The sequence below is a fragment of the Aulostomus chinensis genome, chromosome 7 (genome assembly GCF_037954235.1).
Source record: "Aulostomus chinensis isolate RoL2024-O1b breed Wild chromosome 7, RoL_Achi_v1.0, whole genome shotgun sequence".
Lineage (NCBI taxonomy): Eukaryota > Metazoa > Chordata > Actinopteri > Syngnathiformes > Aulostomidae > Aulostomus > Aulostomus chinensis.
The window spans coordinates 22,770,895-22,786,183 of NC_141326.1; the positions used below are offsets into that span (position 1 = coordinate 22,770,895).

General features: G+C 43.1%; 1 protein-coding gene and 1 long non-coding RNA gene across 4 annotated transcripts in view; one reads left to right on the forward strand and one right to left on the reverse strand.

Moving 5' to 3' along the window:
- The window catches only part of LOC147259108 (A-type voltage-gated potassium channel KCND2-like), a 36,535-nt gene that overhangs the window by 8,283 nt on the left and 12,963 nt on the right, over positions 1 to 15,289 (reverse strand). The gene's annotated exons all lie outside the window — the stretch shown is intronic.
- On the forward strand, positions 298 to 5,192 carry LOC147259109 (uncharacterized). Of its 2 annotated transcripts, none has more exons than XR_015117159.1 (3): positions 298 to 457; positions 2,966 to 3,056; positions 3,839 to 5,192. It is a non-coding gene; the product is annotated as an uncharacterized LOC147259109 (long non-coding RNA). The 2 variants fall into 2 exon arrangements; XR_015117160.1 differs by having other exon boundaries at positions 456 to 593.

A 15,289-nucleotide genomic window follows, 5' to 3' on the forward strand; every position in this document is an offset into this window, starting at 1 on the left:
AAAACTGGAACAGAAACACTCCGAGGACATTATCGAGGCGATGGATTATAGACTGTTAATCAAAAGTTCAGCAGCACTGCAAAACGGTGCAATTTGAATAGTCGGATTTAACAGCTGAAATTTATTCTTCCAGGAACATGAATCAAATGCCATTTAACAAATCAGGACAATGATATCGAAAATCACATCATCTAAATTTAAATATTAGAATCTCTTTCCCTTAAACATCATTCGCGCACAGATGTACTGCTGGCAACATTTAATTACTTCAGCCATGCATCGCCAGTCACCTCTTACCAGCGCTTGATCAATCAATCACAGCTGTGAATGATTATCGATGGAAACGTAATCACCTCGCGTTCAGTCCGCCTGCTGAGCATGCGCAGGAAGGCACCGGAGTGTTGGATCATTTTAACGCCTAATTCAGTGGATTTCAGGTGGATCACCAGGTGTCAGGGTAAGTGCTTTCTCGCCTCGCTGCTGGCATGTTTGCTGTGCTGCTTGTGTATCTGTGGATCAGCTTCCCCTGCTCTTTTCGAACTTCCTGTCGGCTGTTTCTCTTGAGCTCTTCACAGCTGTGCTAATTAACGCAGGTGAGCTGGCTTGGAAAATCAGTTAGCTTTGACTAGTAGCACTTATTTTATATTCAACATTTCTGCATGCATGCAGGTGCATGCAAATCCTCCCTCAGTGTGTTTCGGGCTGTTCGAATGCAATATATGTTCATGCTATAGTAGAGCTGTTTGGACTGTCTTTGTTTCTGTCCAATCATTCAATCTGTGCTCTCAGCAGGGTGCATTTTGTTGTTCGGGCCTCAGCCCGGAGGTACTCCGGAGCGAAGACCCTATCATGTTTGTTTTACCTGTTTCTTGGGCTTTGTGAGCAAATTCACTATCTTACCTGCAGCCTGAATTTTAGCCTGTTTTTTATCAAATCAAATCTGAGCAATTTGAAAAACTGTTTAGCTTTGGTGATGCTGAAAATCAACCTGCTGTTATGAGAGCAATTCATGTTTTAGTTTGTCTACCTCCCCTGGTTTGTTCAAAATATATCTGTTATAGAATTTACATTGACTGATTACCACATGGGTGAAGTGGCTGTATGCCCAGGCAGGGCCCCAGAGCCAATAGGTTTTTTTGTTTTTGTTTTTGGGGGGGGGGTGTTACAATTTAAGAAAAAAAAAATTGGAATGAACATTGTTTGAAAATGTATATCATATCAATGTTGTTTTAGAAATTCTAAAATGAAATCGGTAATGTGTGATGGCACAATGATGTCGTGTGTGCGCTGGGGGTCAAACGTACAGCGCGTCTTTAAATGGAGAAGCGGGTGAAACAAACAAAAGAAACTACAGATGCTGCTTTGGTGCAGCAAATTCCAATGATTTCAACATTTTTCACTAAAAATGTGAGGCAAGGAGATGGGAGTCTTAGCAGCGGTGCTGGTACCACAACTCACAATACGCATATTCACTGATGGGCATATTATGGACCTATTTAAGTGCAATACAAAGAAAACAACCAGCCAGTGCTCACTGCACTGTTTCACACACACGTCTTCCATGACACAAATAAGATGACTTCAGAACCTCTCTTTTTTTTCCTCTCAATTCCAAGGTATGGCAGTTACCTTGCCATGCCTAAATGACGCCTATGCTGCAGACCTAAAATGACAGTAATTTTTTTTTGTGTTTGTGTGTTGCCTGGTGTTACGTGCATGATGGGAATAGTGCCTTCGCGCATGCACTGTTTGCGTGTGTAGGCAGGGCCTGTGGCGAGTTTGTCGCATTTCCGCAGAAAGTTTTACACCACTACATTGATGATGCTCTCATGCTCTTATTTCGGGCATGAGGTATTTTTAATTGAGTGTTTTTTGCCTGTACGCCTGTAGGGGCAGCGTAGTTCCCCTGGCCTGTGTGTGTCTTTCCCACCCCATTTGGCAGATGGCGGCACAAGCGGTTGAAGTCGCTGCTTGATGTGCTCCTACTGCTTGTATGATTATGGAAGCTTCTTGAATGTAGCCGATGTTAATTAATAAGCAACTTCTTCAGATGCAACAGTCTGCTTCTAATCGATGCAGGAGTGATCCCACATGACATGGAGCGAGCGTTAGCTCAGGCAGGCCACGTAAGCCTGCCTCCATCAGCCAATCACCTCCACCAGCACGTTCTCATTCAGCCACAGCTGTGCATGAGTGTAGGCGGGAGTATCATCAGTCTACCTCACATTCATTCTGCTCGCTAAGATTGCACTGAAACTCACACTTCACCATGCATCATTACATGTCTCTCAATTTGACCAAAAATATTTTCAAGTGGCCAAATGGTGATAATTACTTTTGGAGAAATGACTTGTCCTCACATTTGTGTATTTCCTGTAGTTATGATATTTAAGGTGCCTTGGTTTGTGCTCATGTTTTATGTCTTCTTCCAATCTATTTACTCTTAGGAATTGCTAACTCTGCCTTCTGGAGGCATGTGGGGGGTTTAAGCTGCTGTTCAATATGCTCATACTGCTACTATCACATAGAAACCCTCCAGCCTAAGCCTTTCGGACAAAATTATCAGATAAGTAGCTTCTTAAGATTCTATAATTTGCTTTTATCTGGGATGAGAGTGGTCCTGACTGAACTGCTGGCTGGGTAGTTAGTACAAGTAAGACAAACGAAGCAGCAAACACTGGGACATTGTGTTGTCACACAGAAAGGTGGTGACAAATCATGACACAATTAGCGAGCAAACCTTGATTTCTTAGAGGCAACTGATCGCACCAGACCCAAACCTGCAAATAATGAATTCAAATCACTTGAGCATCATTTGCATGCTCATGAATAGCTCTATGCAGACACATTGACCCACAGGAGGGACCTGCTCTAAAAAAAGAGGCCAAAGCACTGATTCAGAGGGCGTCATTTTTTGCTGGTTATGTGTTTCCCGTGTCTCCTTAACACCTTCCATGTGCTGCAGAGGATTGCAGGTGGGTGAGATGAATGATCGCGGCCCTAATGCGCAAATGACCTGAGAAGACCATTACCTCCCGAGAGTAAGATGAATGCAGGTAGGAAAGGACATCAGCATTGCTCAGAGGCTGTGACAGCCGCACGTCTCTCAAGTGAGGCCAGGAAATGTGAATGTATCGCTACACGGGAGGTTGACTATTTCATAAATGAAGTTGTCTAATGCCCATGGCCGTCTGCTTGAGTCATTAGCTTCCGGTTTCCATCATGTTGGACCCAGCAGCCTGAGCTTTTACAGAGCTTGGGTGGAAAGATGTAAAAGTGGACATTTTAATACCACGCTTGATGGGTCTTCGTGTACAACAGTTTGCTTTCAAGTTGAGTAATCTCACACAGATGTCATTAGTTTTACAGTTCATTACAGGTCAAGTCATTTCCCTATGTAATCACAGTCCAAGCCCGAAAGCAGGTGTCAATAATGGATTCTGGACATACTGTTGAAAGCCTATTAAGCTGGACAGCATTGCCGCACATGAACGTAACTTCTCACATAGGTTTCATTGCAGCGGGAGGAGGGGCGAGATGCTCCTGAATGTGAAAACAAGTCTGCACAGTCAACTGTGGAATAAAATGCATTGCAGTCCTTTCGGCGAGCATCATCTTTTGAAGGAAAAAAAAAAAGGAAGCAAAGTAGTGAGCAGGTGAAAAAAAGAAAAGAGCAAGCGCACTCTGGAGAGAGGCACTAACAGTGATGGATTGTTCATAAGGGGAAAGCTGAGATACACAAAGCTCTGCCTCCTGGATGATGGCAGAGGTAGGAATTAACAGCAGCGAGAGATTAAAGTAATGTCCCGGCTTTGTTCCTGTTGTCTCCAACTACCAGGTACCCACGTTTGCAACCCTTAGCTGACATGGGTGAGACACGAAGATGGATTGCCAGATCCTTATCCACCCTGCAGAGGAGGAAGAGGAGTGTCGGAATGACGGAGTATCAATTCCCCAGTTCCACCCACCTGAAACCACACTGCGCTCGCACATGCACCGGACTTAACAGCAGCGCATTCTGCTGAATTGTCCTACAGTGAGATGACAGCATTGCAGATGAAGCCCGGCACAGTGAGAGAGGGAGCGAGGGAGAGAGTGAAACTGGGGGTTCGCCTCAGACTGTGTAGGAGAAATGTCAGACTAAAAGGAACATTTGGAATTCCAGAACCGGGGATGAATGTCCCCACCCACCTTGGATAATAGACCAATCTAACATTCATGAGACCCCGTGTCAACCTGCAAGACAGAGTTTGTGCGGTTGACCTTAAAAGCAGTGCAGTGTTCTATCAGAGGGCTGCTCTGAGACAGATTTCTGTACATGACCTCACTACCTCACAGCGAGTGTCAAGACCCAAAACATGGACACGCCTGGACACACAGGAACCTTCACACCATGAGCAGGCACACTTCGATGTGTGTGTGTGTGTGTGTGTGTGTGTGTGAGTGAAAAGGCCTTTAATTTGACATCTAGTTAAACCAATCCCCCTTCCTAAAAAAGCAATCTTGTTCCTTGATTGTCTTCCAGAACCCTGTGTCTGAAATCTGACTGCCATCTGGTTAGTAGGAAGAGAGAGAGAGAGGGTGGAAAAAAAACAAGATATCTGGATGACTTTACAGACGTGTCATTTGTGTATTTCTCCTCGCAGAGACGGGACAGGTCCTCTTTTTACAAAATGAAACGCATTTTGAGGTGAAATGACCTCCGGCAGTAAAAACCTGACCCTTTCTGGCCACTGGATCTGTTGCTGCCCTCGAATAAGCCAACCTCTTCAGATGTCTGTGGCGTCGGCAGGAGAGAGGCAACACTTGCATACAAACGTGCCTCCGAAGTGAGCACAGGTTCGAGTTTGTGATGTTTCCGATTCCAATCAAGAAGTCTAAAGTAAGGCCTGCTGTCCCACCGACTCACACTCCAGATGAGATCACTGCCAAACAGCTTAGCAGTGCTGACAATTAGGATCTAAGGAGGATTGTGGCAGATCTTTCAGCTGGGAGGGCTTTTGTCAACAGCGTTAAAATCCAATCACCCACTGGCACCTCTGTCATGGTACTTCTAGCTTCCTCTTCCAGAGTTTCACTGTGATACTAACTTTCCTCCTGTAAAAGTGTGTGTGTGTGTGTGTGTGTGTGTGTGTATGTATATGTATAAACTGAACGACACTCCAATGGCCAGATGACATTCAGTTCCTCTGATGTGATGGTGGGGGGGGGGGGGGGGGGGGTGCGCTGTGATGAAGATAGTGAATCTGCTGGACTGTAAGGTGCCATCCTATTTAATCTGTCATGGTAAAAGGCATTAAATCTCTATTTCATCAAACTCCACTTTGATCTGCTCCACTTTGAAATTTCAATGGGACGAAACTAATTTGATTAATACATTAAACATTTTGATTCATCAGCTGATTAGAATCAAGATGAATTAAGCGCACACTCCTATCTTGTGCACTATCTATTCCAGTTGTTTCATGCCAATAATTACAGAGGGGCCAGCCATGTGTTAATTTGAATCTCAGTTAATGTCACCTTTCCCCATGAGATAGATTTAAAAAGATCCTTCACTTAAAAAGTGATTTGGGGGGGGGGCTTGCAATTGAAATACTCAAAAATAGGTGTCTTGAGCTCATGAGGATATTTTGTCTTTCCTGCAGTAACTGCAGCTGGTGATGTATTATTGCTTAAAGCAAATAAGTGATGTTTGACAATAGCTTCAGCGACAACGCAAAATCCAAACCTCCCAATTTCAACTAAAACGTTTTTATGGAGAACTTAGTGCATGGTTGGATAATGACATCGTGTATTGTATCAGACGATGTGCTTGAGAGTTTGTAAACTGACATTTCTGGACAGTGTTGCCGTTGTGAGCCATCAGTTGTTAGTTTGGTTCATAGCCATTGGATTCAAGCAAGATATTCGTGGCTGGCTCTTTCTGCATTGTGAAGACAAAAAGAAGTAATGCTGCAGAGGAACAAAATGTCTTCCTGTGCTCATTTGTGAGTACTCCAAAGGTAAAACACACTTTGGTTGAAGTATTGCTTTTACTTTAATCCTGAGACATGCCCACTGCGTTCGCTCTCTTGTGTGGTAGTGAACTTACTACAAGCTGCAAAACACAAAGCACTCATTTGAAGAAGCTCTTTACTGGAAAAACGTGTCAAGGTCACTCTCTTGTAGGGTGACGTTGGTATTTTTTTTTATTTTTTGATAATTTCATAAATACTGGTACTGTCAAAACATTCTTTCTGCATGAAGAGTCCTCGATTTGTCTTTGAAAATTCTGTGAATGCATGATTTTCTCTTTGACCTTCACCAAACATCCAATCTGAGCCTCCTATCAGTGCCTCCTGAGGTAATTCCCCTCACTCGGTTTCACAGTTTAATGGCCCCTACTACTCAGACAAGCCCTCGAAAACCTGCGAGACCAAAATCTGTCAATTATCCTGAATCTCCGATACTGTCACTGACTGTACCAATCAAAAGTTGATAATGACACAGAGAGGCAGAGCAGGGGCGACTGGATAGCGGCAAGGTCGGAAAGTATCCGATACCCTCATAGTAGCTACATCCCCCGTGGGCGTGATGTGAAAGTATCGCTACTGCTGAGGATGAAGGGGTGTCAGAGTGGACACAACATTGAAATCTTATCTGTCAGAGCTGACATGGATGTGATGAAGCTTTACACTGACCAACGGAGAGAGGCTACATTTTTTACAAGTCATGACAAGGAGCAAATGGAGCAATGCTCCGCGACAACGTGGCTCTCTGTATCTTCTCCACGAGGCTGAAAGAGTACAATATTCATCCTTGCTGACAGTTAAATAATAGATGTACCAAAAAATGTAATTTTCCTCCTGAACTCCATCATGCCCATACAACTATGAATTCAGAATCTCAAGGAAATGGATTATACTGCCTCCATGTCATAGAGGCACACTAACATCAGTGACAAGAAATATAAATTTTTCTGGGATGTATTTGTGAAGACGGCAAGATTTATGAAGTACTGCAGGAGAGGTTCTGAGGGCGGTTCTGTCATATTAAGAGCCCTCATAAAAAATGTAGTTTGTAAACCAAGAAAGAAAAGGCTATATATGATCATTCTTTGCTACGCCAATAGGCATTGCGTATCCGACCCCTGAGTAAGGCAAGATAACTGCAGCAAACAGAGATTGCTGCATTTAGAGATAAACAACGCTAGCTTCTTGAATAAAAGAAGCCCCTCTCTGGTGTATGATACATTTATATTATTGATGAACCAAATGTAAATCTGTTTTGTGTTTTGGTCAGTGTGTTAAAATATTAAGAACAATCTGTATTTATCTACCTCCGCCATGAACAGACTGTAAGAGTGAAAATAAAATCTTTGCAATGCCAGAGAGACTGGCAGCAACACTAGCAGATAACACCCTGCAAGAATCTTTCAATGCAGTGGCACGGCTACAGTATGTTCCTCTGCAATGCAATCCAGAGGGAGATATACCACAAGGTTTCACAAATCAGAAGCACAATAAATGAACATGATCTCCAACATGATCCCTGTAACACCGCGTATCATTCCTGGTGTACTGCAGTGCATCTCTAGCTCCAGCCTGGGAGCACAACATCCAAAATGCTCCCTCTCTTGGGTTTGAACACCAAAGACTGATGGGATTAAGAGTGTGTGGGCTGATAGGACTCTGCTCTGATGCTATCCCTCAGATATACATCATTATAGAGGGGGGAATCCCACAGGCACTGGGATTAGCCCGCTAGATTTTCACTGCAGGTGATAAGGGAGAGAAGGAGAGGCTGGCAGAACTACACAACATAATGGGGAGATAGGAGAGCGGAGATAGGAGGGAGCCAGAGGACTGCACTGCCTAGCGTAGTGCATGTGGTTGGGGAAAACAGTGCTACAGTATGAGAAACTGCAAACAATAGCTACAGGGAAGGACAACTTTGAGCCAGGTGAACATCACCGACTCAGTGGGTAAAAATTGTTCTGCCTGACTGTTGTAATAGAGTGGAGGGAATGTGTGAGATGATTTCTTTATGCTTCCCACAATCCAGCTGAGATTTTGTCTCTGCAGACTTGTGAAAGGATAGAGCTGAAGGTTAGCATGTGAAGCTCAGAAGCTATACAGCGAGGCACGCATAGCTGCATGCCAGTCGGTGTTAATGTATTGTGAATGACGACTTCGTGGTGCGCCAGTGTCAATGGGGCTTTGATCTTCCAGCTGAACATTCACCCTGGAGTGTCAAGAACTACACAAACCCAATAAAGGCCAGTAGAATTCTTCTCTCTTAACCAAGCAGACACAGATAAACCATATAGAATAATCCCCCACATATAGCTCTGGCAAAGGCACCTCAGCCTTCTCCCGCTCACATATCAAACATGTATTCCCTCAGCCCTCCAAATCCCAGCTTAACCCTCACCCCGCGAAACCAGGCGGCTAGTTATCACCACGGCTTTGACATTAGCATGCAAGCCCTCTCTCATTTGGGAGATCTTCTTAAGAGTCAGGGATGATAAAAAGCTTTCTTCTCTACCGCTCTTCCGTTCCTGACTTTGACTCACCCTTCCTCTGCCAGGACCTGCCTGCCTCTAACTACCAGTTAGAGATGAAACGCTTCATTCGCTTTCTTTTTCTCCTCTTTTTCTATTATCATGCTCTGCTAGAACAGCCCTGCTTGACATTTTTTCTTTTCTTCTGCTCTTCTCCGATCTCTCCGTCTTACACCTGCTGACACTTGAGAAACAACTGCTGTCCTATGCAAAAACCGCTGTTTCACTGCTCACTCTGCTTCTCATCTTCACCATTTTCACCGAATCCTTGGGCAGTGTCTTTAATTACTGGATGGATGGTTGTTCTGCATTAATAGGCATTTTACACGGGTTAAGTATCTGCATGGACCCATTAAATCGCATGCTATCCTGCAAACATGCAACAGCGAACGTAACCATTTGTATGTGTCAGAGGGAGGTCTAATGATGCAAGTCTTCCATCAGTCTTGGCGTGATGAAACCTAGTTAAACCGACTGAACCATTGCTTAAAGATTAATTTGTCATTTCCTCACATCCTCCTCACATTTCTTTGGAAAGCCAGAGGCTAAAAATATTGCCACTACGTCAGTATAATACTTTGATAATGTAATTACAGTGCTTTGTGGCTGAATTGGGAGGGCAAAGGAACATGAAAGAAGAACAAAGGGGCGCCAGAACTATAGATTACGAGAGAACGTGATAATAAAAATCATCAGCCACTCGAGCGATTATGCTAATGAACCGTATTCATCGTAGCTTAATTGGCATGTGAGCGAGAGAGGGGTGGCATTTTCTTGCACACGCCCAACACAGACCTTCACATCCCAGATATGCAGTTAAAACACTGAAATCCAGAGATGACCGTTTCACAAGCGTATGGAGTCGTACCAGCGTTTGTTGTTTCATTGTCCTCTGCAGCAGGGAAAAGAGGAAGCTGCTCACGTGCACCTACGGAATCCCACTTTCCATAAGGACCTATGCTAATGGTGTAAGCTTTTAAAATAACCCCTGTGACCTTTGTTGTGTGTTCAGGTGATGGAGAGGAGGAAAAACATGAAAGGTCTTGCGGATTAGCGCCTCTGTGTTAGAAAAGGGAAGTGGTCCAGGAGCCTCATCACACTGACAGCAGATTAGTGCTCCGCTGCACCAGAGCAGACGGTGCAAGATTAACTTTGATCTGCAATTCCACTCTGAGCAGCCGGATATCAGCTCTCTTTACCAAATGGCCCAAAACTTAAAATTTTCAGTGTGAGCACTAGTAATTTACTACATCTAAAAATCAGATAATGGCAGTCAACAGCATCACCAGGTTTTTAGCTCGCTGACTCTTGACTTCTGGTCACCATTAAGACACATTTACATGTTTTATTAAAGCAAAAGTGCGTCATGTTTTCATTACGATGAACGTTGCTTAGATTCAAACCCACGCCGAATGAGTTCACACAATGCCCATTAAGCTCATCACCGCCAGGAATATCTCACTTCATTTCACAGTATATGGAGCTTCAGGTGATACTTAACCAGAAAAAGTGAAATTTACTTTGCCTGTACTCTCGAAATGTTTTTTTCCCCCATAGATTCTTTGACTCCAGCATACAGAAAAAGCCAGCCACATATATTAAGCTTGAAACCATTAGTGATCTACCACTAAGAGCCGCAAACTGTCGAAATTATCCATTTAGTATAATCTCCGTAATCTTAATCCACGTGCACTTTGATTTGAGCTGAAACCAAACAAACACTTCGGCACTTGCTGATTCATTGTAGCACCGAACCTGACATGTTACCGTTTGATTTGAGCTCAAATCGATGCAATTAAATTTGTGGCGACACTCTTGGAGGATACATGCTGCACATGCTCCATGACCAGAGACAAGCCGGCGGAGCAGGCCACTTGCAGTTTGGCTTAGTCCCCTGCTAACTTCATTGTGGACAAATAATTCAGTCATGCAGCTCTTCTTGACTTTCCAAATGGATCAAATCAAATTTATGTGGGTTGTGTGACACTCACACAATTTATCCACCATTTTTATATCCAAACTGGAGAAGGTTATAGCGGAGCCAATGAAATGGTCACATGTCCACGCTTGTTTCTCATCTCTCACTGCCAGGAAAGGGTGACAGTAACGTTGTACTATGACTTTATTTCAAATAAGCCCATTTGAGTCAGTTACTCTGTTGAATGTGGAAAATATTCACCATGCCATCCCAATTTCCCGGGGCTGAAATAGAGGGTAGCAAATCAAATACTTTGCAACCAAAAGTTCAGAATCTGTGAATTATCTCCAACCACGAGAGACAAAATACAGTAACAATGTTTTTTTTTCTCTTCAGATGGCGGACCCAGTGACCGTTTGCTAGATGGATTAATTTTCTGCCCATCAAAGCGATTAATTGACTGACTTTGTCAAACTCTTATTCCTAAGGTGAAATTTCATTCTTAAAAATTGGTATGGATAAAATCACAACAGTTACTGAGTTTGCATGTCAAGAGATCCATCTCCATGACAACTGAGCCCAAAGCTGATAGTGACAGAGAGAAGTGTTAAAACTGTGTAAAAAGAGTGTGATGTGGTTGAAAGCTCCAGAAAAGCCTGTAAACAGACCTTGATACCTTTGCCGAAGAGGTTATGTTTTCATTGTCTGTCCGTCAGATGGATGATATATAAAATACTCGGCTGATTCTCTTGAAACTCAGTGTCACCTTTGCCAAGGATGAATAAATGTGATCAAAGATTGGAATATTTTCGTTTTTCTGTAAACATCACACGGACCTTTACATCTCATGGAGGAGTACTGAGTCTGTTTCATGGAATGGCTATTTCTATGGCCAATAATTAACTTTAACCTCTTGGCAGTTGTTACAAAGAAAGCTAAAAAATATATACCAGCAAGACACAAAGTAACCATCTAAATTAATGGCTAGAAGGCCAAATTTATTTCTAGAATTGGAGGAAAGAAGAGTAAATAAAGAGATGGGGGTGGGGGAATAATTGATTATTCTCTTCCCTCAACACTTCAAAGTTCTGTTCTCTGTTTGAGCTGCTTTTGAGGCTCAACAGCTGCAGCTCCTCTTCATCATGTTCGGTATTTAACTGTACACTTACAGTAGTTAAATGTATCATATGGGACACTGTGCATACACAGAACATATTGAATTGGCCTTTGTGACACACAAGTAAAAGAGGCATTTTAAGTTCCTCTGAGAATGTCTGAAACAAACATCAAGGTACAAAATCCAGCCATTTGAAAAAGACAGCTGCAAGTTCAAAGGAACACTTTGAAAAAACAAAAATCTCCCAGTGATACTGGGGGGAACAGCGGAGGTTGGGATGAGAGAAAGAGTGCTGAAGCGTAAAAATGTACTGAGCGCTCTCTCGGAGAAGTGTGGACAGCAGCCAGGCTGGTGACAGCAGTGAGCCCAGATAACAGCAAGTACCAGGAACCAGTGAGAACCTGTGGGGAAGTATTGAGAAGAACGGCATCTCTTCTAACAGTTGCTGACTGGCCCCTGGGGCAGAGCAGAGCTGCGAGCTGCAGCCATATCTACCACCTCCCCGGCTCCTCCATGTTGCTCCGTACGTATGGGGACATCATTACTTTTCCCATTTCGCTCCACAGGACTTCTCCTGTCAAATCAAAAAATGACATGAAAAATAATAACTCAAGGCCATGGTTGGAACAACAACAACAAAACTGAAAGGTCATTTTGCTGATGAAAATTGGTCTTCCATCCACACAATCTATCAGTCATCAGAGGGTTTACGGATATGTCTGCTTTCAGAAAGAGAGGTAGCCGAAGCCTGAATTAAACCGACCCTGGGCCACAAGGAGGAAGTATGTGTTAATGACACAACTCCCATTATTTATAACTTCAACATCTTTGCTACGGCAGAGGACAAGCCTCCTGATGAATAATGATGTTAACACTCTGAAGGCAGAGTAAAAAGCACAGCTTTGGCTTCACCGTGGACGGCACATTCGGATCTACCGTTGACAATCGTGAGTGAATGAAGGTTATTCATTTTAATCACACTACAGCACGCCCTCCCTCCTACTATCCCGTGGGGGCTGCTATATTTAAGCACTTTTTCATTTCTTCTCCTTTTTTTGGTCTTGGCTGATAGCAAGGCAATCGCTTTGTGGGACGTCTGCCCTTGAAGAATCAGACAACAGAAGGAGATATTTATATATACTGTAGATGTGAAGTCAGTGAGAGCTGTATCAAATTCAACGCCTACCTCTTTGACTGTGTTGTGTTAAGGAATCAAATCAGAGATTTTTTTTTTCCACTTCCCCTTCTTTTTTTTTTATTTAAAATGTTTCCCATCCCAAAGTGAAGCGATGTTTTTTTTTTTACCTGTACTCTAAGATTAGAAGGCCGTCCTGGGGGAGGGGGGATGAGTTGGAACGTTCCTCTCTCCTTTCTCCCATTCATTTGCTTGCGTTCTAATTGGACTTTTCCATCTGTTGAGGTCTACAAATTGTCTTGTGGGAATACTGTGGCTAAAACATCCTATCAAACACCCAAATGCATCAGGGACAAGCTTCTTGGAGCGCTGCCATACCAGGCACTGAAAGAGTAGTCTGCTGGGTGTGTATGTGTGTGTGTGTGCGCGCCTGTGTGATGAATAAGTAGATAAACACTATACGCTGAACTCTGATATGAAGCTGGCAGGATTGGCCACTCGGAAAATTAATCTATCTGCCTGATAGCAGATTTGTCACTTGCAACATACTTAATAAGAATTATTTCACTAGATGACAGTGCTGATAGGTGCCCGAACCACAGTGTCCCTGATATTGACTGAATGTCACATGCACATCTAATAAATGATTCTCCTCTGCAGTCCCCGAAGATGTTGACCCCAACAGATGAGATCTTCAAATTCTGGAAAATTGTGAAGTTGTTTTTTTTTTAGTTTCTCACTCAGTTGTTAATGATTTGGGAAATTGTGTTCCTCATGCTTGTCACTCTTTACATCCCATTGACCGGGAGTTGACGCTCAGGAGCGAGCAGTGGGACGTGTGACAGTGTATTTGTGGGGATGATTACAGCCCATTAACTTTGATGGATTCCATTTCATAGAAAAGATGATGGGAGTTAGAACAACAGCGGTGAAGCTTGTTTTGTTGTTGTTGTTGTTATTTTTTTCGTTACTATCGTGCGTGGATGAAATTGTGGAGAAGAACCTGTAGGCGTAAACCTCGAGCAAAGTTCATGCAAAATTGATTTTTAGATCTGAATGAGACCCCTTCACCTTTAGAGGTAATTGAATGTCACGTTGGAGAGGATGATGGTGGATATGTCTCCATGATTCCCCAGTGACCTTCCGAGGACCAGAGGATCTCAAACCCCTACACATGCTCCAGGCAGATAGGTCAGGAATGTAAATGATGTGGGTTTTCTGTGTGTTTGCATGTGAGAGTGTCTGTATGTCCAAGCAAATGAGACGAAGCTGGATGTGAAATTGATTGCAGTGTCCAGCTTTATCAGTGCTCATGTTTAGGTGACTTTCTTCTCAGCCCAACTCGCTGGCTTGTCTTTCTGGCCAAATATGTGGCTTAGTCACAATGAAAGAAAAGGCCATGCATGAGAGAAATCTAACTCTTAAGCTCCTCCACAGGGATTAGGGACAATTGGCTGAGGGGAAAAATACAAATAATAATCAACTGTTTATGGTTTTCCACTAATACCTTGAAAAAGAAGCAAAAATCCCCACATGGAAATGCAATCCGTAAGCGGTTGAGATAGTGCCTGTGGAGATACACACAGGCAGGAAATCCCCAAGGTGGGAGCTGAACCCACACTTCAATAACACCTAGACAAACATATCAATCTACAGTAGCTATCTAATCTATTTGAATAAACCGTTTACTTTGTTGGCATTTTAAGTCTAAGAAATCTAACCAGTGCAGAATCAGAAAGTATTGATAGGATAGGATTAGGATTTGGATTTGTCATTTTGTTGTCATGCCTCCGCGTCAGCATGATGTCCCGTTCTCCATCCACTCTTGTGGCGGGAATGCCTTGAGGCAGTATTAAATTGGGAACAAACGTCTACTTGGACTCAAACGATAAACTGATTAGAACCTCAAGTCAGCGCAACCTTCTTAAACATCTTTTTGGCTATAAATCAAGAATTAATTTTTGGAAAAATGACAAGATACCACACAAAAGTCAAATAGGATAAGATAGCAAGGTGATGACGCTTATAACCTCACTGTGACTGCAAAAAAAGAAACCAAAAATCCCGACATTGTTCAATGGCAAAAGTCAGGAATAGAAAGGGTACACCAAAGGGTATTTTAGACTTGGGACGGATGGATTTTACTGTAACTTGGTACAAGTGAAAGCCCACAAGGCAGAAAGTCTAGTTTTACGTGAAAGTTTAGTTGAAACAACATTGTCAGAACTCTGTGCGGTATTTCTGAGTGAAACTGCATTAATAAACAGGTAATAAATTTAGTAGGAATTTTATTGGAATGCTGAAAATTGGGTGTATCCTGAGTGTGTTGTAACATAACGTTAGATGTGGCTGCAATGATATACAGTGAGGGGATAGCAGTATTTGTCAAGGAGAGAGATTAAGCACATATTCTGTGCCATGTAGTTGAAGCAATCCTCTGTAAAACGCCTAGGGCATAATCTGGAGCGCTGGCATATCCCACTTTCCTCTGTGAATATCGTGGAGCCAGTGGGTCAGAAACCACAATATTTGGGGAAAGCAACCTGAGGTTGAGGTGGCGAGGAGCCGAAGACA